The sequence below is a fragment of the Pelmatolapia mariae genome, linkage group LG3_W (assembly GCF_036321145.2).
Source record: "Pelmatolapia mariae isolate MD_Pm_ZW linkage group LG3_W, Pm_UMD_F_2, whole genome shotgun sequence".
Taxonomy (NCBI): Eukaryota; Metazoa; Chordata; class Actinopteri; order Cichliformes; family Cichlidae; genus Pelmatolapia; species Pelmatolapia mariae.
In genome coordinates this window covers 36585321-36612579 of record NC_086229.1, presented here as the reverse complement: position 1 = coordinate 36612579, position 27259 = coordinate 36585321, and the positions used below count along the sequence as shown (strand labels likewise).

The following is a 27259-nucleotide window of genomic DNA, read 5'->3' as shown; positions in this document are numbered from 1 at the left end:
AACTGGCTGGACTGGAAGCTGAACAGCAGGTGAGGGAACTGACTGGAGTGGCGGCTGAACAGCAGGTGAGGGAACTGACTGGGCTGGGAGCTGAGCAGCAGGAGAGTGAACTGGCTGGACTGGGAGCTGAACAGCAGGAGAGTGAACTGGCTGGACTGGGAGCTGAACAGCAGGAGAGTGAACTGGCTGGACTGGAAGCTGAACAGCAGGTGAGGGAACTGACTGGAGTGGCGGCTGAACAGCAGGTGAGGGAACTGACTGGAGTGGGGATGCTAAGGGATGAACAGAGGTAGGCGAAGCTGACGATGGAGCTGAGGTTGGTGTGGCTGATGGCTGAGCTATAGACTGAGCTAGTGAGGGAGATAAAGCTACAGCCTGTGCAAGTAAAGCTGGTGCCTGAGCAGGGGACACCGCAGCTAGCCTAACCAGGGATAGAGCTAGTGCGTGAAAGGCTGGCTCAGGTGGTGGATGAAGTGGTGGACTGATGGGGAAGCAGGCTAGCTCTTCTGAGCCTCCAGAGCATGAGGGCACTGGCTGGAGAGTCTCGGCTGGGCCTCTGGGATGATCAGGTTGGATTCTGGCTGCCCTCAGCCTAGGGGCTGGGACAGGCACGGGAGGTGGCTGGACACCAGTCACCCCCACCCGATAAACAGGAGCGGGTGTGGAGGTAGACTGGGTCACAGCTGCCCTCGTCCTGGGAGCTGGAACAGGAGTGGTTGCTGGCTGGGCCCTAGCCATCTGAGGTGGTGTTCTAGGGAAAGGCTGAGCCTTAGCTGTCTTCACCTGAGCAGGTGAAATGGTGGAAGAGGAAGGCTGAATCTGGGCCGCCATGCCGGCAGGAAATGGCTGAGTGATGGGTGTGGAAATAGTGGCTGGGTAGGTGATACTGGTGGGTTTATCAGGGATTGTTCTGGTCTTTCTGCCACCACTAGTCTTTGACTGAACAGTCTTAGGGGGAGCAGAGCAGAAAAAATCTTCCCAGTCCACTTCATCCTCTAGGAGGGAAGTTCCCCATGAATCAGAAACAAGTCTATTATGCGTTTTAGATGAAGAATCCGATGAAGGGTGTGGAAAACAGTCAAAGGAACTCACCACCGGGAGTTGCTGAAAATAGTCCGTCTTATGTCGGCGTGAGCGCCGCTTTCTCCGGGAAGAGGAAGCGGGCGGGGTGCACAGCTGAGCCTCTGGGACTGTAGCCTCCGTTGAGCCGAGGTGGGAGGCGTAGCCGGTGTGCCGTGGTGGGGCGGAGAGGCTGGAGAGTGAGGCGAGCGAGGAGCCGAGTGGTGAGGGGGCGAGTGGCCGAAGCTTGGCCAGTGCTGCCCACTCTCCGCGGCGAATGCTCCGATGCAGTAGAGGCAGCAGGCGGAAGAACGCGGCGTCCTCGAGGCCCGCCCAGAGCCAGGCGAGTCCCTACGAAGACGTGGTCTCTCTCAGCGAAGAGCCGCTGTTTCCCCCTGAGCTCCTCGGCCCAGCGAAGGAGCGCTGCCTCCTGCGGCTCAAAAGGTTCAGAGTCTGCTGGGTCCACAACGCGGGGTCGTGTCATTCTGTCAGGATTTGTGTCGTGGAGGCGTGGATGAGAGAAGGAGGACCCAAACGCTGGACTCACAGGTAGGTAGGAGAAGGAGGGTGTTTATTGTCGATGGAGTGAACAAACAGAACAGAAGAAGTAGGAAATGGCTGGCTGGCTGGACGACTGACTGAATGAACGAATGAAGAACTGACTGACTGAAGGACTGAATGGCTGACTGAACGCCGGCGGAACCGACAACATAACATCACATTAACATCAATGACACGACCCCGAACTGGTGACACCGAGGAGCTTAAATACACAGGTTGAATGATGACAATGATTGGAAACGGGTGAGTACAGGGCTGAACATAATCTGACTAATGACACAAGCTGACATGGGAAAAACAGGAAGTGAGGACATTGATGTGGCAACATAACCTAAACGTGACAAAACTGAAAACACTGGGTCACCGACTCAAGAACCCTGACAGAGAAAGACTGCTGCTCAACGGAACTGTTGACTGTACAACTTTAATTCAATTCAATTCAATTTTATTTATATAGCGCCAAATCACAACAAAAGTCGCCTCAAGGCGCTTTATATTGTACAGTAGATAGCACAATAATAAATACAAAGAAAACCCAACAATCATATGACCCCCTATGAGCAAGCATTTTGGCGACAGTGGGAAGGAAAAACTCCCTTTTAACAGGAAGAAACCTCCGGCAGAACCAGCCTCAGGGAGGGGCGGGGCCATCTGCTGCGACCGGTTGGGGTGAGAGGAGGAAAACAGGATGAAAGACATGCTGTGGAAGAGAGACAGAGATTAATAACAGGTATGATTCGATGCAGAGAGGTCTATTAACACATAGTGAGTGAGAAAGGTGAGTGGAAAGGAAAAACTCAATGCATCATGGGAATCCCCGGCAGCCTACGTCTATTGCAGCATAACTAAGGGAGGATTCAGGGTCACCTGGTCCAGCCCTAACTATATGCTTTAGCAAAAAGGAAAGTTTTAAGCCTAATCTTGAAAGTAGAGATAGTGTCTGTCTTCCGAATTCAAACTGGAAGCTGGTTCAACAGAAGAGGGGCCTGAAAACTGAAGGCTCTGCCTCCCATTCTACTTTTAAATACTCTAGGAACAACAAGTAGGGCTGCAGAGCGAGAGCGAAGTGCTCTAATAGGGTGATATGGTACTACAAGGTCATTAAGATAAGATGGGGCCTGATTATTTAAGACCTTGTATGCAGTGATGGGAATAACGGCGTTGCAAGTAACGGCGTTACTAACGGCGTTACTTTTTTCAGTAACGAGTAATCTAACTAATTACTATTCCTATCGTTACAACGGCTTTACAGTTACTAACAAGGAAACGCGGTCCAACCCAGCCTTGCCGTATTGGTCTATTTGATTCGCCTTTTATTGTTTATTTTATTTCAGATCAACAGCGCACAGTGTACTTTGAGGTAGGAGCCAAAAAGGGTGTAGTTTGTGTGTGTGATCACCCGTGTGTGCACCTGTGAGCATGAACGTGCTTGTTTTTAAAAGGTTCCTTCATGTAATGATCTGCTAGAGGGTGTGGGGAGCCACAGGCCAGTCCTCCAGGGCATGAAGCAGGTATGGAGGAGATCAAAACTCCAGAAATCCAGAGGCCCTCAGAACACAAGAGACCAAGGAAGACCAACAAAAGGGACAGCCGTGACACTATCCCAGAAAGAGCTGAGGAGAGCCCCAGATGAGGGGTCACTCAGCAGCCCCGGAGCAGAAGCCAGGGGGGGTTGCAGTGACGTGGCCATGAGCTCAGCTGGCAGCCAGCTGTGCCAGAGTGACCGAGCCCCAGGCCGAGAGGGTGAGGGCACCCCACCCCCGAAGTGGCCCTAGCGAGCCCCAGGCTCCAGGCCCCGACAAGCAGCCACCAGGAGTGAGCCCATCCCCAGACACAAAGAACCACCAATGCACCAATGTCTGAGGGCGTCTGCCACTGGCAGGGGAAGTGGTGGGGGGAGATAGGCCTCCAAACCTTGGAGGGCCTGAGATGTCCCCAGAGAGGTGGCATCTGATACCCAACCTGACATATGGACACAGACATACAGGCACACACAGATGCAAACATCCATTCCCACCCTCATGGTCTCATATGCAAATACTCTATACTCACCCAACGTGGAGACAGACATAAATAAAGAAACTGTACACACAATCATACTCCCCAAGCGTACTCTAAGCCCCAGGTCTAGGTACCCTTGCCCCTGGAGGGGGAAACTGCACACAGACCCAGGTGGTGTTACCCTTTTCCCTGGGGTGGAGAGAAGCAGACCGCCCCGGCTCGGCAGCAGCAGGGAGGCCCCACATTCCAGACCCCAATCGGACGGCCAACTCCTCCTCCTAGCCCCCCCACTCCATTAGGCAGCAGAGAATGGGGGTGTGTGAAGACTCCAAACCTCCCTTTGCTTGCTCATATGTAGTGTTGATGCATGTTTTCTAAGGTGCATTTAAAACCCAGGAGGGCATGGAGCTACCTGCCAGAGAGCAGCATGTAAGCGCTTTGAATCTTGTCAATGTTGAGAGACACATGGATTCCACTCAGTATCAGCAGATTCTGGAGACCAATGTCCAAGAATCAGTGACAAGGCTGAAGCTGAACCGGGGCTGGATCTTTCAATAAGACAACAACCCGAAACATTGCTCAAACTCCACTAAGGCATTCATGCAGAGGAACAAGTACAACGTTCTGGAACAGCCATCTCAGTCCCCAGACCTGAATATTATTGAAAATCTGTGGTGTGAGTTAAAGAGAGCTGTCCATGCTCGGAAGCCATCAAACCTGAAAGAACTAGAGATGTTTTGTAAAGAGGAATGGTCCAAAATACCTTCAACCACAATCCAGAATCTCATTGGAACCTACAGGAAGCGTTTAGAGGCTGTAATTTCTGCAAAAGGCGGATCTACTAAATATTGATTTCATTTGTTTTATTTTATTTATTATTTTTGTGGTGCCCAAATTTATGCACCTGCTTGATTTTGTTTAAACAATTTTTGCACACTTTCTGTAAATCCAACAAACTTCATTTCACTTCTCAAATATCACAATGTGTGTCTGCTATATGATACATTTACCTGACATTTTTTATTGTCACAACCAACAATTTATACAGGAAAATAATGACTATTAACACCCATATGGAAAAGAAATAGAAAAGACATGCATCAGATGTGCCTACTTCATATAGTGAATCATATAAGGAGTATATGATTTACTCATGAAAGTGGCCACTTTCTAGTATTGTTTTAGTAAGCGTCCAAAACATACAAGTTTCATTTATATAATTTTTCTAGGGATCTTATATCTGTTTTCACTCTTGTATGCTTTTCATTCAAGTTTCACACAATACAGATACAAACTTTCTAAGATTTATATATGACTTTCCCATATGGGAAAGGTTGCCCAAACTTTTGAATCCCACTGTATATATCTAAAATTGCATGCATATCAAAATCTTGTAGCATTTTTTTAATGGAAATCAGAGATGGCCGAGTAAGAGGCCTAATTTGAGATGAAATGACTCAAATGTCTGACAGGTTTTAAGGTTAACTTATTGTAAAGATGCAAAACATAAATAATGAATTGTTCTTGACATTGTTTAAACTGACTAATTAATTTTTTTGTGCCTTTTTTTTTAATTCAGAGGTTCTTCAAAAGTGTCAGTTTAAACTTAAATCTGTCTTGAAGAAGAAGTTCCAGTGTGTGTTTGAGGGCATCCACAAAACTACAATCCTAACTGACCCTAGAAAGTCCACCTCAGTGGATGTGCTGCTGATAAACCTCATCAGGGGGAAACTGCTTCCCTCTGCTCGCCACTGGATAACCACACGACCTGCAGCAGCCAATCAGATCCCTCCTGACTGTGTCGGCATGGTGACAGAGGTCAGAGGGTTCACTGACCCACAGAAGGAGGAGTACTTCAGAAAGAGATTCAGAGATGAGGAGCAGGCCAGCAGGATCATCTCCCACATCAAGACATCACGAAGCCTCCACATCATGTGCCACATCCCAGTCTTCTGCTGGATCACTGCTACAGTTCTGGAGGATGTGCTGGAAACCAGAGAGGGAGGACAGCTGCCCAAGACCCTGACTGAGATGTACATCCACTTCCTGGTGGTTCAGGCCAAAGTGAAGAAGGTCAAGTATGATGGAGGAGCTGAGACAGATCCACACTGGAGTCCAGAGAGCAGGAAGATGATGGAGTCTCTGGGAAAACTGGCTTTTGATCAGCTGCAGAAAGGAAACCTGATCTTCTATGAATCAGACCTGACAGAGTGTGGCATCGATATCAGAGCAGCCTCAGTGTACTCAGGAGTGTTCACACAGATCTTTAAAGAGGAGAGAGGACTGTACCAGGACAAGGTGTTCTGCTTCATCCATCTGAGTGTTCAGGAGTTTCTAGCTGCTCTTCATGTCCATCTGACCTTCATCAATACTGGACTCAATGTGCAGGAAGAACAAACAACCTCTTGGAGGTCTAAATTATTTAAAAATAGTTTAAAGTCTCTCCACCAGAGTGCTGTGAGCAAGGCCTTACAGAGTCCAAATGGACACCTGGACTTGTTCCTCCGCTTCCTCCTGGGTGTTTTACTGCAGACCAACCAGAGTCTCCTACGAGGTTTGCTGACACAGACAGGAAGTAGCTCAAAGACCAATCAGGAGACAGTCCAGTACATCAAGAAGAAGCTCAGTGAGAATCTGTCTGCAGAGAAAAGCATCAATCTGTTCCACTGTCTGAATGAACTGAATGATCGTTCTCTAGTGGAGGAGATCCAACAGTCCCTGAGATCAGGACGTCTCTCCACAGATAAACTGTCTCCTGCTCAGTGGTCAGCTCTGGTCTTCATCTTACTGTCATCAGAAAAAGATCTGGATGAGTTTGACCTGAAGAAATACTCTGCTTCAGAGGAGGCTCTTCTGAGGCTGCTGCCAGTGGTCAAAGCCTCCAACAAAGCTCTGTGAGTAAATATGTGTTTGTACCCATTGAATTTAATAGTTGCCAGTACTTGCAGTCAAATACTGTTAGCAGAAAAATATTTCCCTTCTTCCTGATTCTTGTTTTTTGTTTTTGTTTTTTCGTTGTGTTTGCCACACTTAAATGTTTCAGACTATGAAGCAGATTGTAATATTCGGAAAAGAAAATTCAAGTAAATATAAAATGCAGTTTTTAAATAATAATTTTTTTCAGCTATGTAAGCTGCCAAAACCTACCTGGTGCTATTTGAAGAAGTAATTGGCATTAAATCTAATAAACAGATTAATAATTAATCTTAAGACTGTTAGACAAATTTCTTATAAGGGGTATGGAGCAGCAATTTTAACACTTAGGTAGTGTCATGAACTACTTGTGTGAAGGCAGATGAGCACCCAAACGCAAAACCCATGGAGACAAAAAGCTGAACTCAAAATCAGTGCTTTATTGCAGGCTTCACAAAGAAACAGAACTAAACTGGGAATGCTAACTGAGGACTGAGGGAACACAGAAAGGCACACAGGTTCGGGGAGGAGACATTGACGACGCGACACTGAACTGAGGGAGACATGGACATAAATACACAGAGGGTTAACGAGGGAAATGGGAACACACGGGGAACAGAGCTGACACAGATCATCATAACGAGACACTGCAGGAGTAAACACAACACTGACGGGAGACTGTCAAAGTAAAACAGGAAGTACACAGATGTGCAGACAGGAGGAGAGAGAGCACGGGGATAACAGGCTGGGGAAAACATAGAATAAATCACAAGGAGGGGAAACGAGGGCTCACAGATACACAGAGGGCCACACAGGGGGTGATCAAATAAAGAACATCTTAACAGAAAACACAGAGAAAAAAATCTTTGCAAGGGCTTCACAGGACAGTCCTGCCGAGTTTTCATTTTTCATACCAAAATCTGGGAACAGACATGCATGAAGTTCATACACATTCCTCAAAGGAAAACAGTTTTGTTACATGTCTTGCTAGAACATAATTCTAATAGTACTTGGAAAGACTAAACCCATTATGAGAATCAAAGTCAGGGACACAGAGAGATACATTTCCTGTTGCATAACCCACCTAATTTTTCTGCTTCAGTCTTGTATTATTTACGGAATGCAGTGTACTTTTTTTAACGTCACTTTTATGTCTCTTCTGTTTCAATATCATGGTCTTTATTGTGTTACACTTCAGCATAAACCGCAGCGTCATCATAGGGCTTTAGGTCATGCTCATATTTGTTTTCTGCCATTTTTGTTGATACCTGAAAATGGTCTTGATCACATCAGTGTATGTCAGTCTCTAGAGCAGTATCAAAATACACAAGAAAACATCAGGAGAGACAGCACGAGGAAGAACTGACGTTAACGACGCGACGCTGAACACTGGAGTACACACACTATAAATACCCAGGTAGGAACATGAGGGATCTAGGAAGAGGTGGGAACACAGCCGGGAGAAATTACACTTAACGAGACATAGGAAGCGAAACTAGAAACACTGACATAAGATATGAACACAGCATGAACATAACTCTGACCGAGAACAGGAGGAACACGGTACAGGGGCCAGAGTGACATCAGTGGCAAAGGAATACACAAGCTAAGTAATACAGGTCCTTCTCAAAAAATTAGCATATTGTGATAAAGTTCATTATTTCCTGTAATGTACTGATAAACATTAGACTTTCATATATTTTAGATACATTACACACAACTGAAGTAGTTCAAGCCTTTCATTGTTTTAATATTGATGATTTTGGCATACATAACTCATGAAAACCCCAAATTCCTGTCTCAAAAAATTAGCATATCATGAAAAGGTTCTCTAAATGAGCTGTTAACCTAACCATCTGAATCACCAAATTAACTCTAAACACCTGCAAAAGATTCCTGAGGCTTTTAAAAACTCCCAGCCTGGTTCATTACTCAAAACCGCAATCATGGGTAAGACTGCCGACCTGACTGCTGTCCAGAAGGCCATCATTGACACCCTCAAGCAAGAGGGTAAGACACAGAAAGAAATTTCTGAACGAATAGGCTGTTCCCAGAGTGCTGTATCAAGGCACCTCAGTGGGAAGTCTGTGGGAAGGAAAAAGTGTGTCAGAAAACGCTGCACAACGAGAAGAGGTGACCGGACCCTGAGGAAGATTGTGGAGAAGAACCGATTCCAGACCTTGGGGGACCTGCGGAAGAAGTGGACTGAGTCTGGAGTAGAAACATCCAGAGCCACCGTGTACAGGCGTGTGCAGGAAATGGGCTACAGGTGCCGCATTCCCCAGGTCAAGCCACTTTTGAACCAGAAACAGCGGAAGAAGCGCCTGACCTGGGCTACAGAGAAGCAGCACTGGACTGTTGCTCACTGGTCCAAAGTACTTTTTTCGGATGAAAGCAACTTTTGCATGTCATTCGGAAATCAAGGTGCCAGAGTCTGGAGGAAGACTGGGGAGAGGGAAATGCCAAAATGCCTGAAGTCCAGTGTCAAGTACCCACAGTCAGTGATGGTCTGGGGTGCCATGTCAGCTGCTGGTGTTGGTCCACTGTGTTTTATCAAGGGCAGGATCAATGCAGCTAGCTATCAGGAGAGATTTTGGAGCACTTCATGCTTCCATCTGCTGAAAAGCTTTATGGAGATGAAGATTTCATTTTTCAGCACGACCTGGCACCTGCTCACAGTGCCAAAACCACTGATAAATGCTTTACTGACCATGGTGTTACTGTGCTCAATTGGCCTGCCAACTCTCCTGACCTGAGCCCCATAGAGAATCTGTGGGATATTGTGAAGAGAAAGTTGAGAGACGCAAGACCAACACTCTGGGTGAGCTTAAGGCCGCTATCGAAGCATCCTGGGCCACCATAACACCTCAGCAGTGCCACAGGCTGATTGCCTCCATGCCACGCCGCATTGAAGCAGTCATTTCTGCAAAAGGATTCCCAACCAAGTATTGAGTGCATAACTGAACATAATTATTTGAAGGTTGACTTTTTTTGTATGAAAAACACTTTTCTTTTATTGGTCGGATGAAATATGCTAATTTTTTGAGATGGGAATTTTGGGTTTTCATGAGCTGTATGCCAAAATCATTAATATTAAAACAATGAAAGGCTTGAACTACTTCAGTTGTGTGTAATGAATGTAAAATATATGAAAGTCTAATGTTTATCAGTACATTACAGGAAATAATGAACTTTATCACAATATGCAAATTTTTTGAGAAGGACCTGTATAGAACTGAAACAAAACTCAACGGAAGGAGCACCAAGAGTCCAAAACAAGAAGTTCACAAGGAACAAGGGAGCAGTTCAAGGGGTCGGCCCGGCAGGCGATGGTACAAAAGTCCACAGATTAAGTCAGGGGGCCGACCACATGAAAAGTGGTAGTGGCAGCAACGACAGAGCTGATCCGGAGGCCGGCCACGCGGAAGGCAACGATGGCGACACAGGCAAAGGAAGTAGGGAGGCCAGCCGCACGGAAGGCAGCGACGGCGACACAGGCGAAGGAGGTAGGGAGGCCGGCCACGATGGCGATGATGCCCAGCCACTGAAGCAGCTGAAGCGGCCCGTTGGACCCTGCAGCGGAGACAGACAAGTACTGGTAGGGCTCTCCAGAACCCCCAGCGGATGAAGCAGATGGCGATGCGGGACCTGCAGAGTGCTGGATTTGCTCACTCGAGCCCCCAGCAGGAGCAGATGCAAGCCAGAGGGTGTTGAGACCCCTGGCTGAATGTGTAGCTGACCAGGTGGGTGAATATAAAGCTGACTAGGAGGCTGAACTGCTACAGGAGGCTGAAATGAGTGCGACAGGAGCTAATGGTTAAGGCGCAAACGGAGCTGCTAAAGACAGAGCTAATGGCTGAGCTAAAGGGAGCTGAGCAGGAGACTGAGCTACGGGTAGCGGGGGCGCTAAAGACTGAACTAGTGGCGACTGAACGGGTGACTCTGGAGACTGAACTAGTGACGACATGGAAGGCTGAACAGAGGGCGACTGAAGTTGAGGTGAAAATCTTGGTGGAGTTAGCGACTGGGCTACAGGCCAGGCGGCTGACTGGGTTACTGGCTGCTGAGCAGGTGCCACTGGAAACTGAGCTAGTGGCTGCTGAGCTGCATCAGACTAAACTAGTAACGGCGCAGGAGACTGAGCTCGGAACTGAACAGGCAAATGAACAATGGATTGAACAGGAAGGTGAGCTATGGATTCCACAAGTGGCCGAACTAAAGGTTGAGCAGAACACTGATTAGCAGACTGAGCTAATGGCAAGATAGGAGGCTGAATAGCAGATTTGTTGAGTGGCTGAAGTGATAGCTGAAGTGAAAATGGGGCTAGTGGCGGGGAAACAGTCTCTTGGGAGTTTCCACAGCGTCAATTGCGTCCCAGCAATAATCCAACAGCTGCTCCAGCAACTCCTCCTCCCAGCCTAAATGTGAGTCCGCTGGGTCCGTTTTGTGGTTGCATCGTTCTGCCATGATGTGCTGTGTGCAGGCAGAAGTAGAGGACCCAAGCGCTGGACTCATTGAGGTAAAACGTGAACTTGAAAGCAGCTTTATTGTCGACCAAGGGAAAACCAAACAGAAAACCTAAACTGGAAAGCTAGAACCAAAATACATCAGGAGAGACACAGCACGAGGGAGAACTGACGTTAAAGACGTGACACTGAACACTGGAGGACAAACACTATGGCTGTATCCCAATTCGGGGTCTGCAGCCTTAAAGGTCCTCAAGGGCTCTGTACTCATTGACCGCTAAGACCGGAAGTGTGAAGCTTGTAGGCTTGTGAAATGGGATGGTCTAGCCTCTGTTGTGCTGCCCAGGTTGCCTAGCAACCATGATTATTTTGTTTCTTTCTTTCTACATGAACTTTGTGTGATTTGATAAGTATCTCAAATTCAAATCCAAATTCAAATTTTATTTGTCACATACACAGTCATACACAGTACGATATGCAGTGAAATGCTTACACAACTGCTCGTGACCTAAAAAAAAAGAAAGGGCTATGAATAAGACAGGAAATAAATATGAAAATTAAAAAGGGTAAATTTAACTAGGAAGGAATAAAATAAAATAAATAAAATAAAATATAAATTTTAATGTTAAAAATGAAATAACTGTACAACACAAATTAGAATGAAGGATAAATTTAACTGGGAAAGAATAAGATAAGAATAAGAATAAAGTTGAAAATAAAATAACTGTACAACAAAGTACACAATACACAGTATAGAAATATATAAGAATGTATGAAGAAATATAAATATTTATATACAATAGCAGCAGCTGTACAAGTATTAAAAGGAAATGAAGAAGTATAACGTCCAGTGTTGTGCAAACCACATTGTAGGTGTCTTGTGCAGTGCAAATATGCTTAAAGTGATTTAGTGATGGAGTGATTAGATGACCACGCATCTAATCAAATTAGCATAGACAAAGTCCAGACTGTCCAGTGTGTGTAAGAACCACATGTGTGGGTCAGTACTATGTGATGGTGTGATTGAGAGACCATATCGCCTGCGGGAAGATCTGAGGCTGAGACCACAGGACTGTAAGACATGATTGTTGGGCTTCATTTCTGTACTGAACAGTCATTTTAAGATTAGGAAATATTTTTCATGACCCTAAAATCACTCTCACTTTGGTAATGTAAATATAATATGGCCAATATTTAAGTTATTATATTAATCATTAGTCATTACAGCAGTGAACTTGAAGTCTGTGTAAAATACTGAGCTTCAGTAAAGATTCAAGTTGCAGTTATTTATACTTCCTGTCACCTTAAATCTTCACTCAAAGACAAGTATCTTTGACAGTGTATATATAGATGTTGTCAGGCAGTGATCATGGAGTCGGGCTTAAAAGAGAGACACCACCCACCTGTTCTCCGCTCAGACATCGATCTCTTCATGTCAGGAGCTCCGAATCCTTGCCTGTGCCCAGACGTCCCTGGTCCCATGTCGGCCTTGACTTTGTCACTGGCCTCCCGTCCGTGGACGGTCTCGACACCATCCTCACCTTTGTGGACCGGTTCTCAAAGACGGTGCACCTGGTCGCACTGGCTGGCCTCCCTTCTGCTAAACGGACGGCCGAGCTCTTCTTGGACCATGTCGTCCTGCTTCATGGATTCCCCAAGGACATAGTCTCCGAAAGGGGGCACCAGTTCACTGCCAGGTTTTGGAAAGCCTTTTGCCGTCTGATTGGAGCCTCTCCCAGCCTCTCGTCCGGCTATCACCCTCAGACCAACGGGCAGGTTGAAAGGACCAATCAACATCTGGGGCGCTTTTTAAGGTGCTTCGTCTCCGCCCAACCGTCGCTCTGGCCTCGTTACCTGCTGTGGGCTGAGCTGTCTCATAATCTTCACGTCTCTTCTGCCACCGGCCTCTCGCCCTTTGAAGTCTGTCATGGTTTCCATCCTCCTATCTTTAACCATCAGGAGGTGGAGGTTGAAGTACCTGCGGCTGAACGGATGGTCCGCCGCTGTCGTCAGGCCTGGATCAAGGCGCTGGCTGCCATTTCCCGATCTAACGCTCGGTACACCAAGCAGCATCGTCGCCGCCACCGTCCGGGTCATCCTTTTCAGCCGGGGGATCGCGTCTGGCTCTTCACGAGGCAACTGAGGCTCCGTACTGAATCCAGGAAGCTCACTCCCAGGTTCATTGGCCCATATGAGATCACTGCCTGGCTCAACCCCGTAACTTACCGTCTCCGGCTTCCGTCCGCCATGAAGGTCCACCCTGTTTTCCACGTCTCGCAGCTCAAGCGGAGCGTTACTTCCTCACTGGCGCCTCCCTCCCCAGCCCCGCCCCCGCCCAGGTTCATTGATGGGGATCCTGTCTACACTGTCCGGCGGATCTTGGACTCCCGTCGCCGGGGTCGGGGGGTCCAGTATTTGGTGGACTGGGCTGGTTGCGGTCCTGAGGAGCGCTCCTGGGTGCCGTCCTGCTTCGTCTTGGACCCCTCCCTCATCTCGGATTACCGTCGCAACCATCCTGGACCGTCGGCTGCCGGTTTGGGGGGGGGGGGGTGTCCTGTCAGGCAGTGATCAGCTGATCACGGGGTCGGGCTTAAAAGAGAGACACCACCCACATGTTCTCCGCTCAGACATCGATCTCTTCATGTCAGGAGCTCCGAATCCTTGCCGACGTCATTCTCACGACCTGTACTCCCATGTGTTGTCTATGTTGTGTGTGTAAGTCGGGGGGTCCTATTCCTCTGTGGGGCAACCTGCATATGGCCAATAAAGCATTCATTCATTCATTCATTCATCAGGAAATCACAAATGACCCATACTAAAATATCTACGTCACCTATAACACTTTAATGTACCACGGCTCTTCCTGCTCCCCGGTTTTCGATGCTGATGGACGAGTGTTTGATCTGCACAGTGGCGGGTTTTTCTACGGGTTTCCGAAGCTTAACGAGAGTGTGATTGAGTATGCCTTTCCTCTGCTCACTATATTTGAAAACTTTGTTGATAATCTGAAGAAAGATGGGTATGGGGAGTTGTTGGAAAGAGTTGAGCAGGAGGAAAAGGGAAATACTCACCTAGAAAACGTTATAGCATTTGTTGTGGGGTCAAAGCAAGGAACACCTGACGCGTTTTTGCAGGAAGTTCAGGGTAATACAGCAGATTCAGAGGAGCTGACGGCAGATAATTCTGATGTAAAGCAAAGTTTTGACAATCTTATTTCTGGATTTAAAAAGAAAATAGGGTGTAAGTGTAGGAAATACAAGTATAAGATGTGACTGTGGAGGACATCTCCTTCAGCCTTAACAATGACCCATGTGGATTGCATTTCTCTCGGTCATCTGACTGACTGTTTAGGGAAAAAAGCAGCTAATAGTTATTTAGTTAGACCGTTCTGCATTTGTGGTTAGTGGACATCTGTGGATTGTTTTTTTTTTTTTTCAAACTCAAATCAAACTCGAAATTTTTTGTTTTTTGTTTGGGGGGGGGGGGTTACTATTGAGGCTGAAGATTAAAAGCGTTTTGAACACAGATTTTATATGTTTTTCTGTTTTCAGATTGAGTGCCTTTCCACTTGATTAAATGTTACCAGATCTAGTAAATCCTCAGTACACCATCAATACACTTTAATTTCACTCATAAAAATAGATTCTGTTCACCTGGACTTGTTCTACCTCAGAAAACATGTCCAGATAAACAAAATGATTTTTTTTTTTTGGAGGGGGGGGGGGGTGATTTCTGACCTGGATGATTGACCATGCACCGAGACATTTGATTTCAGTGATTTTGTTGTTGTCTGTTTTATTTTTCAGACTGAGTGGCTTTTTCCTCTCAGAGAGAAGCTGTGAAGCTCTGTCCTTAGTTCTCAGCTCCCAGTCGCCTACTCTGAGATACCTGGACTTGAGTAACTCTGACCTGAAGAATTCAGGAGTTAAACTTCTGTCTGTTGGACTGAAGAATGCACAGTGCAAAGTGGAAACTCTCAGGTCAAGACTCAGACTTTTCCACTGATGACAATTTAAAATATGAATCATATCTGTGCATAAAGAGCTAAATTTTATAGTGAAACTTTACCTTTGAGGGGATTACTGTTGTTAAAAGAAAATTACTTTGTGCATTATTGAATATATGGAAGTGACACATTTTTACAGATTATTTTATTTACATCCTTTAAGTGTGATATAGATTTAGTCATTACTAACGCCACTGATTAACGCCCAGCTGGAACGTTCATTTATTCATTTCATAAAATGTATCCACCTGTAAAGTCATATTAGTCATTGTTATATTGTTTTGCTGAGTCTCTTTTACAAAGACAGAACTGCATGTAGTCAGTTAGTATAAGACCTCATTGTGAAAGTTACAGTCTCGAGGGCAGCACAGCGGTACAATGATTAGAACTGCTGCTAATCATAACGCAAAAAGGTTCCTGGGTGTTATGAAAGTTTTTAAATAAACTGAAAAAACTCAATGGACATTTCTTGATTTTTTTTAATCAAAAGCTGCAGCGTGGAGAGAGCACTCTGTTCAAACCCAAAAGTGGTCTCTGAAGATAAAAAGCACAGCACTTCTATAAATAGAGGGGTGGTCAAAAATATTCCACAGCTCTTGCATGATGCCCCATCACATGAGCCTATACCTTCAGTTCCATCCTTGAATCCTTCCCTTCAGAGAGAGAATTACTCTTATGTTTTTCACTTAGCTGTCACCTCCCTTCTTCCAACCTCCCGAGAAAAGAGAAAAGGAGTCTCAACATCTGTTCAATGTCTCCCAAGAACTCACAATGGCCCTTCTGTGCGTGTGATAAAGCATTAAGTCCAAAGACATGCAGTTAGTTCAACTATATTCAAATCAGTAAAATTTTATACATATAGTGAGGTTAGGCTACCTGGTGTTACTAAATAAACAATGTGAGTGTGAATGGTTGTTGGTCTCTGTCTTTGTGTACCCTGTCCAGAGGGTGCTACAGCACATGCTCTGTGGCCCCGAATTGGATAAGCAGAGGAAAATGGATTGAAATAGATATATGTTATTGTATCTGACAAACCAAAAATCCTCGTTGACAGATGGATTGTTGTTTTGTGTGTCTGCAGTCTGTCAGGCTGTCTGATCACAGAGGAAGGCTGTACTTCTCTGGCCTCAGCTCTGAGCTCCAACCCCTCCCATCTGAGAGAGCTGGACCTGAGCTACAATCATCCAGGAGACTCAGGAATGAAGCTGCTGTTGGCTGGACTGATGGATCCAGGCTGGAGACTGGACACTCTCAGGTATGGAGAGAATGTCTGATAGAGGAGGAAGAGCTGGAAACATTTCCTGTGTCCTCCAATTCCTGTTGTTTCATGTAGATATGACATAAAATTATCAAAAAGGCAAGTTAATATATAGGGTCTCCAGGGAGAACATCTCCAAGAACAATTTGTACATAGAATAGAATAGAATAACCCTTTATTTGTCCCACAAGGGGAAATTTGGTTAAAACAGCAGCCAAAAGACACATATACAACAAACAGTACACAGGACACAGAACAGAAACATACACAATTTTTCTTACATATTTACATTAAGCACAATGGTTACTATATACAGAATATTGTACAGTTATTAAATTAAATAAAAATAACAGATAAGAGGCAAACCAGGTTGTAGTGTATATAGAGAGTATATATCTAATTATATATGTCACAGTGCAAATTAGATTAATCATTGTATAAAGAGGAGGACATATTTACCATAGAATAAAACAATGGTTCCCAAACTTTTTACAGCACTTACCACATGGCAAGTAGAAATATTTTCATGCCCCATTTAAACAAAACAATGACTGACTAGACTAGATGAGAAGACTAGATGCAACTTATTTAGATAATAAACTCAATCACAATGAATCCTTTAGTAATTTTTATTTTTTTAAAAACAACAACTTTCATTTCAAACAACTATTTTTGTCACTAGACTGCTTCATTAGTCTGCACCACTTCTTCAGAAAAGCAACAAGTTAAACAAAATGTGAACCTTGCCAGATGTTGTGGAAGTTTCCATTTAACAAAGCCTGCAGACAAACAGTGAGCGGTAGCTAACATCCTTTAATCAAGAAAAGAACAAAACCCCAAGCTTGGTGAGAGAAGCCATCGCCGAGGCAGATGGTTGTCATTCTGAACCCAGCATGGCCCTGGGTTTAAAATACTTCCTGCAGGAACAAGAGGCAGTACACAGCTGTTTTCACACCTTTAATCTTTCTCCATGGGTGTAACTTTGTGCTGAACACTGGAGGGGGGGGGTCAAGATCTCTGACTAAATAAATAAATAGATTTGTTTTAAACGAGGACCATCTGCATTTTTGCTTGTCAGCTCTCAACTGCTATATTCAGAATCAAAACCAGAATACTTTATTAATCCCTAAGTAATTATTAGCAGATGGTAAAAAAAAAATACCACATGGGGACTCTGCTTATTTATGTATATATTCAATCGCTTACATCACTGTATTGACACCAATAAACTATACCTACATGACCTCATAGAGCTAAACCTTACTTGCTCTTGTTGTCTGGCAACAGCTGAAGAAAGCTGTGAAGCTACAGTGTTCCCATTTTGAGCACAGATGTTCATGGTATGGATATGTAACTGACTTTTTGCATGTCCTGAGAACGTGAAGCTCACTTCTGTGCTACTATAAACTTAGGATCAGGTTGTGAAGGCTTTGTGCTGGTGATGATGTCTGAAACATTAAATCCTTCTCTGTCCCTGTCATCTGTGTTTGACTGAATTTGAATTGCAATAATCTATTAATATATCCTTGCATTCTCATCTGCTCATTTGTTTGACTGTTGCCCTCACCATATGACCCACATGAACCAAATACAAATCAGTTCAGTGCTCTGACAGTGTGTGTTTGCATGCACAATTATTTGTGTTGTTTTTATGTCTTTTACCTGGACGTACATGCCTCCAGTGCAGCCTTTCTCTGTGCTTTCTCTCTTTGTTCTCTTTGGTCATCTGACCCACTATCACCTCCTTTCTCTTCCCAAGTACCACTCCTCCTCTGTGGCCTTCTTCTGTCTCTCCTTTTTCAATTGCTGCAACGCCTCTGTCATGACCTTTACTCTCCTCTGCACCTCCGCTGCCCCCCCCCCCCCTCTCTATCTCTGAACTGCTCCCCCTCTGTCGCTCTCCTCATCTTTGCTTCCTTGTGTCCCTCTTTAATTACCTGTTCTGCAAACCTCTTGAACCTGAAAAAAAAAGCTTAGTTAATTTTTAAATCATTTGAGGGAGGTGCTATACTCCCATGGTTTTGGAGAATGCATGTTCCTAGCCCACTTCGCATGCACACAGCACACTGCCAACTCCCCTCCACCAAACTGCATCATCAGTATGCCCCTTCCCCACATATACAGCACAGTGTTAACATCAAAGTTTGCAGTGATTTATGGTGGCAAACGTCAACAAATAGGGCAAATAGTTATTTTTTCTTACATTGCAATTATTTTACATTCAGTATTTCAGATTTTTTTGCAGACAGGCTAAAAAACAGATAACCAGATGTTTCTCTTAATCCTCAACTCACCGAAATACACTGAACCTTACTGCCTGTGCTCTGAACTAACCATCAGCAGCTAGCTGTCAATGACATAGTTAAGCAGGAGGGATAGCAGATAGGTAAACGATGCAAAAACGTTTCACTGTATTGAAGCAAACAGCTACTTAAGTTACAATTCGGTGAAACTGACATTGATCCTAGAGACAGTAGGTAGGCTACATCTCCCAGTACTTCGTATCAGCCTTCATCTTCTGAATGATGGGTGGAATCACATTGCTCCCCACAATGAGTTAATCTTTTTGCCCAGAAACCACAAATGTTGGCACAAGAAACCTAACCCAAATACTTCAATATCCAAATCATAGATGCATTTGGGTTGTGTGAGGCCTCCACAACCAACAAGCACCACATTTTCAGGGACATGCTGCAGATTAAGAGCAACACCAGCAGTTCATAGCTTGCTATCAAACTCTTCACTTAGTGTGCATGACATACTCTCTGAATCAAACATACCTGTTAGGGAACACTAGTCACTGACTGATACCGGAGTGTAAAGCAACTCACTAGTAGGGATGGGTATCGAAAACCGGTTCTTGTTGAGAACCGGTTCCCACTGTTTCAATTCCTTGGAATCGTTTGCCATTTTTGCAAACGATTCCCTTATCGATTCCAGTCGCCCCGAATGACGTCACCACGTTGCGGAGCGTCATTTACCTGGCAGGAAACATGGCGGCTCAAACGCTCAAAAGTTTGTTTATACTTTACGAGAACGGATGACAACAGGGAACTTGCAATACTTGCAAAGTAGATATTTCATTTAAGGGAGGAAACACTACGAACATGCAAAAGCATTTGCTCACAAAACACGCGACAACCTTAAATGAATGTCGTGTTTTTAATTCCGCTCCGGACTCGTGAATCTGAACTCAGCAGCAGCGGTAACGTTTGCACGTCCTCTCCCGTTAATGCGGCAGGTAAATAATCAACTAAAAGTGCATATTATGTTAGCGCGATCTGCTTTATTACAAAACCTGCCATTACTGTGCATTTAGGTGACCGTGATGAGAGAGACAGACAGAGTCTGGCTGGCTCAGCTGCTGGCAGTTGTCGCTGCAGTCTACAGGTAGCGTCTCCTTTCAGGCCAGGATAGATGAATGTCACCGAGCAGTCACTAAGTTTGTGGTCAAAGCCTTGCACCCATTTGTCACAGCAGATGCCCCCGATTTTCGGTAAGTGAAGGTGTTTAATTGTAGGCAGGGCCATTACTGGATATTCTTGTGTAATTGCTACAGAATAATTTATGTTATAGTACAGAAGAATATTTATTTTATTATTTTACATTTACATTTTTTTCCTGGGGACCCTGTGACACCCCATTGAAGGCTGGTTCTCTTGAGATCGCACTGTTGGGTTTGTAAGGCCATGTTACTCCTAAATTTCTATCTTGTTCAAAGAGAAGATAAAAACAAAGTTCTAAGCTAATCGACCCGAGTGTTCTCCTTTTTCAAAAGAATCGATAAGAGAATCGATAAAGAATCGAATCGTTAAACAGAATCGAAAATGGAATCGGAATCGTGAAAATCTTATCAATACCCATCCCTACTCACTAGCCCTGCCAACTCTTAGTGAACCCATAGTAACAGTCTTCTCATCAGGGAGGCTACTACAGCAGTTAACATATATGGTTTCTGGGTCTGTTGCATTTGTGAGGGTTTCATCAGCACCGCCTATGCTACCCCTCTGGTTACATGAGATGGCTGGTTTACAGCAGCATTGGAGGGAGGAAGGACTGACATACATACTATCATGTGACCCCCTATGAGCAAGCATTTTGGCAACAGTGGGAAGGAAAAACTCCCTTTTAACAGGAAGAAACCTCTGGCAGAACCAGCCTCAGGGAGGGGCGGGGCCATCTGCTGCGACCAGTTGGGGTGAGAGAAGGAAAACAGGATAAAGACATGCTGTGGAAGAGAGAAAGAGATTAATAACAGGTATAATTCAATGCAGAGAGGTCTATTAGAACATACGGAATGAGAAAGGTGAGTGGAAAGGAAAATCTCAATGCATCATGGGAATCCCTCCGGCAGCCTACGTCTATTGCAGCATAACTAAGGGAGGATTCAGGGTCACCTGGTCAAGCCCTAACTATATGCTTTAGCAAAAAGGAAAGTTTGAAGCCTAATCTTAAAAGTAGAGATAGTGTCTAGGAGGTCATTAAGATAAGATGGGGCCTGATTATTTAAGACCTTGTAAGTGAGGAGCAGGATTTTGAATTCAATTCTGGATTTAACAGGAAGCCAATGAAGGGAAGGTAATACAGGAGAAATATGCTCTCTCTTTCAAGTCCCTGTCAGGACTCTTGCTGCAGCATTTTGGATTAACTTAAGACTTTTTGGGGAGTTTTTAGGACATCCTCATAACAATGAATTACAGTAGTCCAGCCTGGAAGTAATAAATGAAAAATAAAAGAAAATTAGTTTTTGACTCTGAGACAGGATATTTCTAATTTTAGAGATGTTGCGCAAATGGAAGAAAGCAGTCTTACATATTTGTTTAATATGTGCATTGAAGGACATGTCCTGGTCAAAAATGACTCCAAGGTTCCTCACAGCATTACTGGAGGCCAAGGTGATGCCATCCAGAGTAAGGATCTGCTTAGATACCATATTTCTAAGATTTTCAGGGCCGAGTACAATAACCTCAGTTTGATCTGAATTAAGAAGCAGAAAGTTAGCGGCCATCCAGGTCTTTATGTCTTTAAGACATTCCTGCAGTTTAACTAATTGGTGTGTGTTATCTGGCTTCATGGACAGATAGAGCTGCGTGTCATCTGCATAGCAGTGAAAATGTATACTATGCCTTCTGATGATACTGCCTAGGGGAAGCATGTATAATGTAAACAGAATTGATCCTAGCACTGAACCCTGTGGAACACCATAATTGACCTCAGTGTGTGAAGAGGACTCTTCATTTACATGAACAAATTGGAGTCTATTAGATAGATATGATACAAACCACTGCAGTGCAGTACCTGTAATACCTACAGCATGTTCTAATCGCTCTAATAGGATATTATGATCAACAGTATCGAACGCAGCACTGAGGTCTAGCAGGACAAGCACAGAGATGAGTCCACTGTCAGAGGCCATAAGAAGATCATTTGTAACCTTCACTAAAGCTGTTTCTGTGCTGTGATGAGCTCTGAAACCTGACTGAAACTCTTCAAATAAGCCATTCCTCTGCAGATGATCTGTTAGCTGTTTGACAACTACTCTTTCAAGGATTTTTGATATGAAAGGAAGGTTGGAGATTGGCCTATAATTAGCTAAGACAGTTGGGTCTAGAGATGCTTTTTGAGTAAAGGTTTAACTACAGCCAGCTTGAAGGCCTGTGGTGTTAGAGATAGGTTGATCATATTTAAGATTGAAGAATTAATTAATGGCAGGACTTCTGTGAGCAGTTTTGTAGGAATGGGGTCAAAAAGACACGTTGATGGTTTGGAGGAATATATTATTGAAGTTAACTCAGAAAGATCATTTGGAGAAACAGCTAACTTAACATCAATGGTACTAAAAGTAGCCGTAGATAATATTACATCTGTGGGATGATTATTGGCAATTTGTTCTCTAATGATAAAAATGTTATTTGTGAAGAAGTTCATGAAGTCATTACTAGTTAACGTTAAAGGGATGGTTGGCTCAGTAGTGCTCTGACTTTTTGTCAGCCTGGCTACAGTGCTGAAGAGAAACCTGGGGTTGTTCTTATTTTCTTCAATCAGTGACGAATAGTAAGATGTTCTGGCTTTGCGGAGGGCTTTCTTATAAAGCAGCAAACTATTTCTCCAGGCTAAATGATGATCCTCTAAATTTGTGACACGCCATTTCCTCTCCAGCTTAGGAGTTATCTGCTTTAGGCTCATGTTTGAGAATTATACCACGGAGTCAGGGACTTCGGATTTGAGGCCTTAGTTTTCACAGGAGCTACAGTATCCAGAGTCGTACGTAGTGAGGAGGTAAAATTATTAACAAGATAATCGACCTCTGTTGGAGTAGCGTTCAAGTAGCTGCTCTGTTCTATGTTGGTACAGGGCATTGAAGATGATAACAGTGGGTGGATTATATTCTTACACTTAGTTACAGCACTTTCAGAAAGACATCTACTTTGATAAAGTCTACTCTCCATTGCTGTGTAATCAATTATTGTAAATGTAAATGTTATCAGGAAATGATCAGACAGCAGAGGGTTTTCAGGAAACACTGTTAAATGTTCAGTTTCTATGCCATATGTTAAAACAAGATCTAGAGTGTGATTAAAGTGGTGGGTGGGTTCTTTTACATTTTGAGAGAAGCCAATTGAGTCTAATAACAGATTAAATGCCATGTTGACACTGTCATTTTTAGCATCTACATGGATGTTAAAATCACCCACAATAATTATTTTATCTGAGCTGAGCACTAAATCAGATAAAAAGTCTGAGAAATCAGAGAGAAAGTCTGTGTAAGGCCCAGGTGGACGATAGATGATAACAAGTAAGACTGGTTTCTGAGTTTTACAGCTGGGTTGGACAAGGTTAAGCATCAGGCTTTCAAATGAATTAAACGTCTGTCTTGGTCTTTCGTTAATTAATAGGCTGGTGTGAAAAATTGCTGCCACACCGCACCCTCGGCCTGTGCTTCGAGGTTTCTGGTAGTTAGAATAACTCGGGGGTGTTGATTCATTAGCCCATCCACGGAACCGTTGTTCAGCGACAACACAGACCATCCTGTTGTTGAACCGATGTTGTTGTGGAAATTCCCATTTAATAAAGCCTGCAGAAAAACCGTGAACGGTAGCTAGCATCGTTTAATCAAAAAAACGAACAAAACTCCAAGCTTGGTGAGAGAAGTCATCGCCGGGGCAGATTGTCGGCAGAGTCTCCACCTGAGCCCAGCATGGCCATGGGAAACCAAAGTTAAGTCTTAGTCTTATAAAAAAAAATAAATCTAGAAGGTTGTGAACAGAGATGAAAAAAGATATAATTTAATGAGAGTTTAATGCTATTCACTCTTAGGCTACGTCTACACTAAGGCGGATAAATTTGAAAATGGCTATCATTTACAATCGTTTTCAAAGAGTTGTTCATTCACACTGAAACGACTGAAAACGCTTATGTCCTGCATGCATGAAACATAAGACAATTCGACCTGCATCATTTCTGTCTGCCGTTTATTTGCCTGCCGGGTCTTTTAAAAAATGTTGAGGAGTTAAATGGACTAACAATGAGGTGGAGTTGTTTCTGCAAGTTACAAAAAAAATACAAAGTTCCAAAAGTGAGTTAGAATTAAAAAAATTGAAGAAAAGCTATCTGGAGCATGCACAAATTGACATTAATTTTTATTATGTGTGGATGGAAAAAGTATGCATTTTCAAACGAAAACGTATTAGTGTGGACATGGCCTTAGTGGCTGCAGTGAGCCTGTTTTTGACTGCAGAGCTTTAGCAGGGCACGGTCTGAGGCACAGTTGTGGGTAAGGCAGATACACCAGACTTATCCCCAATCATGCCTCTCGGGCTTAAAACAGAATGAACTAGGTCCTGTTGTTGTTGTTGATGTGTGTAGGCTGAGAACTACAGGGAGATGTTTTTCTGTACATTAAAAGGAAAGCAGCCCTGCACAAATGCATTTATGTATTTCAGTGCTCTTCATAAAGAAAGACCACAATGTGCTTTGAAAAGCCAACACGCACTATAAAATAATGGAACTGAAAACAATTTAATAACTAAATGAATTTAGAGGGGACTCAGGTGAAAGACACAGAAGCAGGACGAAATTGACAAAAAAGAGCATTTGTCCAAATGCAAAAGTGAAAAATGAGGAAACACAAAGTCTATAACACAGAACTCCAAAGCAAGCACAGAAAAAGAAGACAGAATATACACTGGGAGCTACCTGCAAACAAGAGATGTGGTCGCAAATTTTCAAGCCGACAGGTGCTCTTCTACAGTAGGATGTGGCAGGACGTGAAATATTCAAAAACAAATATATGGTCCACTGTTTGTGTGACAGAGGCAGACATTTCTCTGTGTGCATGTGGAGAAATCGGCTTTCAAATCAGAACATGAACAGGTTTCAGGTGGCATTAAAACTAGGGATGCACCGATACCGATACTGGTATCGGGTATCGGGGCCGATACTGTAAAATGTGTGCGTACTCGTACTCGTAAAAGTTAACCGATACCATGAACCGATACTAATGTAGCCCGGATGGGAATTTGGGAGTGGATACTCACAATTCCCATGGACTTAAACGCCACGGTAACATAAGGTGTTCACAGTTGATGTTATGTGATGTAACTCTACCCTGAATATAATTTGCCCTGTAATATGTCGCAAGGTAAATACAGGTAATTAGAGCAATCAAACTGTTATGTTAATCATAAAAGTATTATTTTATGGTATGTAACTCTGAAGGGAGTTAAAATATTTTTCAAAGTTCTCATTTTCTGGAGGCCTGTGAAGGTAGCATAAAACGGGACCTTGCATGGGGAGATGCACGAGGTTAGCTGAACCAAAGTGAGAGACTCGGCTAGTTTTACTGAGGTTAACCAGCACAAAAGAGTGTGTGACTAGAAAGCTGAGCGTGTGGGAGCTTCACAACAGAGTGTGGGTGAAGTGACTTTTTGTTTCAATGGTGGCACCACCGTGCTGTGTTTCCAGCTACGACCGCCGAGGCTAAAGGCTAGCCCGGACTGCTTGGCTTCGCCAAGGAGGCAGCCGCTATGGACTGTCGGAGAGCTGGACAGTGACGGGCTAACGCGCTGTAGCAGAGACAGCATCGGGTCCGCAGGGAGTGGATTTAGTGTGGGACTGGTGAACGGCGACCTACCGAGCAACGGAACTGTAAGTCAGACTTTTGTGCTCTTACTGGGGAGAAGAGGATTTTTCTCCATCGTCCGGCGTGAGCAGCAAACAGGCCTGCAACAAGTGTGAGTGTGTGTGGGGCCCATGTGTGAATATTGTGTGTTTAGTGGATTTATATAACGTGTTTTGGAGTGTATATTAGTGAGTCACTTACCAAAAGGTGATAACATAAGTTGGGTTGTTTAATATAATTTGAAAGGGAATTATGTCATTTATACAGTGTATTTCATTTGGTTAAGGAATTGGAATATCATTTGAGTTTAAAAAAGGGATGTGTTGTACAGTATCTGTCTCTGCCCTTACGTTCAGTAAGCGTTTTGTTTGGGTTAAAGAGTTGTCTGGGGTCGTTTCTTTACTACTGGTTAAGTTTAACTTGTGTGTGGTAGAAGTATCGGTTTTTGTACTCGGTATCGGCAAGTACTCAGATCCAAGTATCGGTATCGGATCGGTTTGAAAAAATTGGTATCATTGCATCCCTAATTAAAACACATTAAAACAATGCTGCACTGACACAGAGGTCAGAGGTCATTAACAGTAAAGATACCAAGGGGGGAAAACAGCTGACAGCAAAGGCAGGGAGGTTTCCTTTCCAGCTAAACAGAAGAGGAATATATATAATTAAGGTGACAGTTTGAATCAGTCATATTTCATTCAATACGGTGGTGTACTGACAGATCCAGGATCAGTCCAAATCATCAGCAGTTTGATCCACGTATGGATTGAAGTGTATCTGTGAAAATGTTGGACTGTTCCTTTATCAGTGTGTAACAGTGTGTATGAGAGCCATGTAATGTCTATGTGTGCATGCTGACTGTGCTGCTCTGACCCCTCCTCCTTTCAGGGTGGAGCCTGCTGGAGTCCGATGGTTGAGACCAGGTCTGAGGAAGTGTAAGTGTGTTTTTAATGGGATTCATGAAAACAAAGCAGCACACATTCAACCATCTTCATCATGTCAGGAGTCATGATCAAAGTGTCAATCAATGAACAGATGATGGATCAATAACTGCAGCTGGATTGTGTTTGTTCTCTCCATCAGATTCCTGTCAACTCACAATCGACACAAACACAGTGAACACAAAGCTCCAACTGTCTGACAACAACAGGAAGGTGACACATGTGGAGGAGGTTCAGTCATATCCTGATCATCCAGGGAGATTTGATGTTCAACAGCTGCTATGTAGAAATGGTCTGACTGGTCGCTGTTACTGGGAGGTTGAGTGGAGAGGAAATGTTTATATATTTGTGAGTTACAGAAGAATCAGAAGGAAAGGAGACAGTTATAACTGTCTGTTTGGAAACAATGATCAGTCCTGGAGTCTGAACTGCTCTCGTAATGGTCCTCAGTTTGTCTGGCACAATAACAGAAAAACATCCATCTCCTCCTCCTCCTCCTCCTCCTCTAACAGAGTAGCAGTGTATGTTGACTGTCCTGCTGGCACTCTGTCCTTCTACAGAGTCTCCTCTGACACTCTGATCCACCTCCACACCTTCAACACCACATTCACTGAAACTCTTTATCCTGGGTTTACATTCTCTTCTGGTTCCTCAGTGTCCCTGTGCTGAGTGTAAAGAGCGTCTCCTGTTAGAGAAACACTCTGACTGTTGAACAGATAGTTCAGTCTGTACATGTCTGTCTCTTTCACTCATAAACACGTTTTCACATTCATGGATTCAATCAGTTGATGTTTGAAACTCTTCTAAATGATTCCTTGTAAATGTTTTCCTCTTCAGTCCTTTAAAGATGGAAGCTCCCATAATTCCAGGATCCACATGTTGTTTTTCTGTCTTTTTCCACTTAAAAGCTTCATAGTGAATATCAGTATGTTG

General features: G+C 44.0%; 1 long non-coding RNA gene and 1 pseudogene across 1 annotated transcript; one reads left to right on the top strand and one right to left on the bottom strand.

Moving 5' to 3' along the window:
• Nucleotides 1–27259, bottom strand: part of LOC135932693 (NACHT, LRR and PYD domains-containing protein 3-like) — a 135534-nt pseudogene that overhangs the window by 53286 nt on the left and 54989 nt on the right.
• On the top strand, nt 16064–26577 carry LOC135932699 (uncharacterized). The gene is made up of 3 exons (XR_010573598.1): nt 16064–16261; nt 26274–26320; nt 26469–26577. It is a non-coding gene; the product is annotated as an uncharacterized LOC135932699 (long non-coding RNA).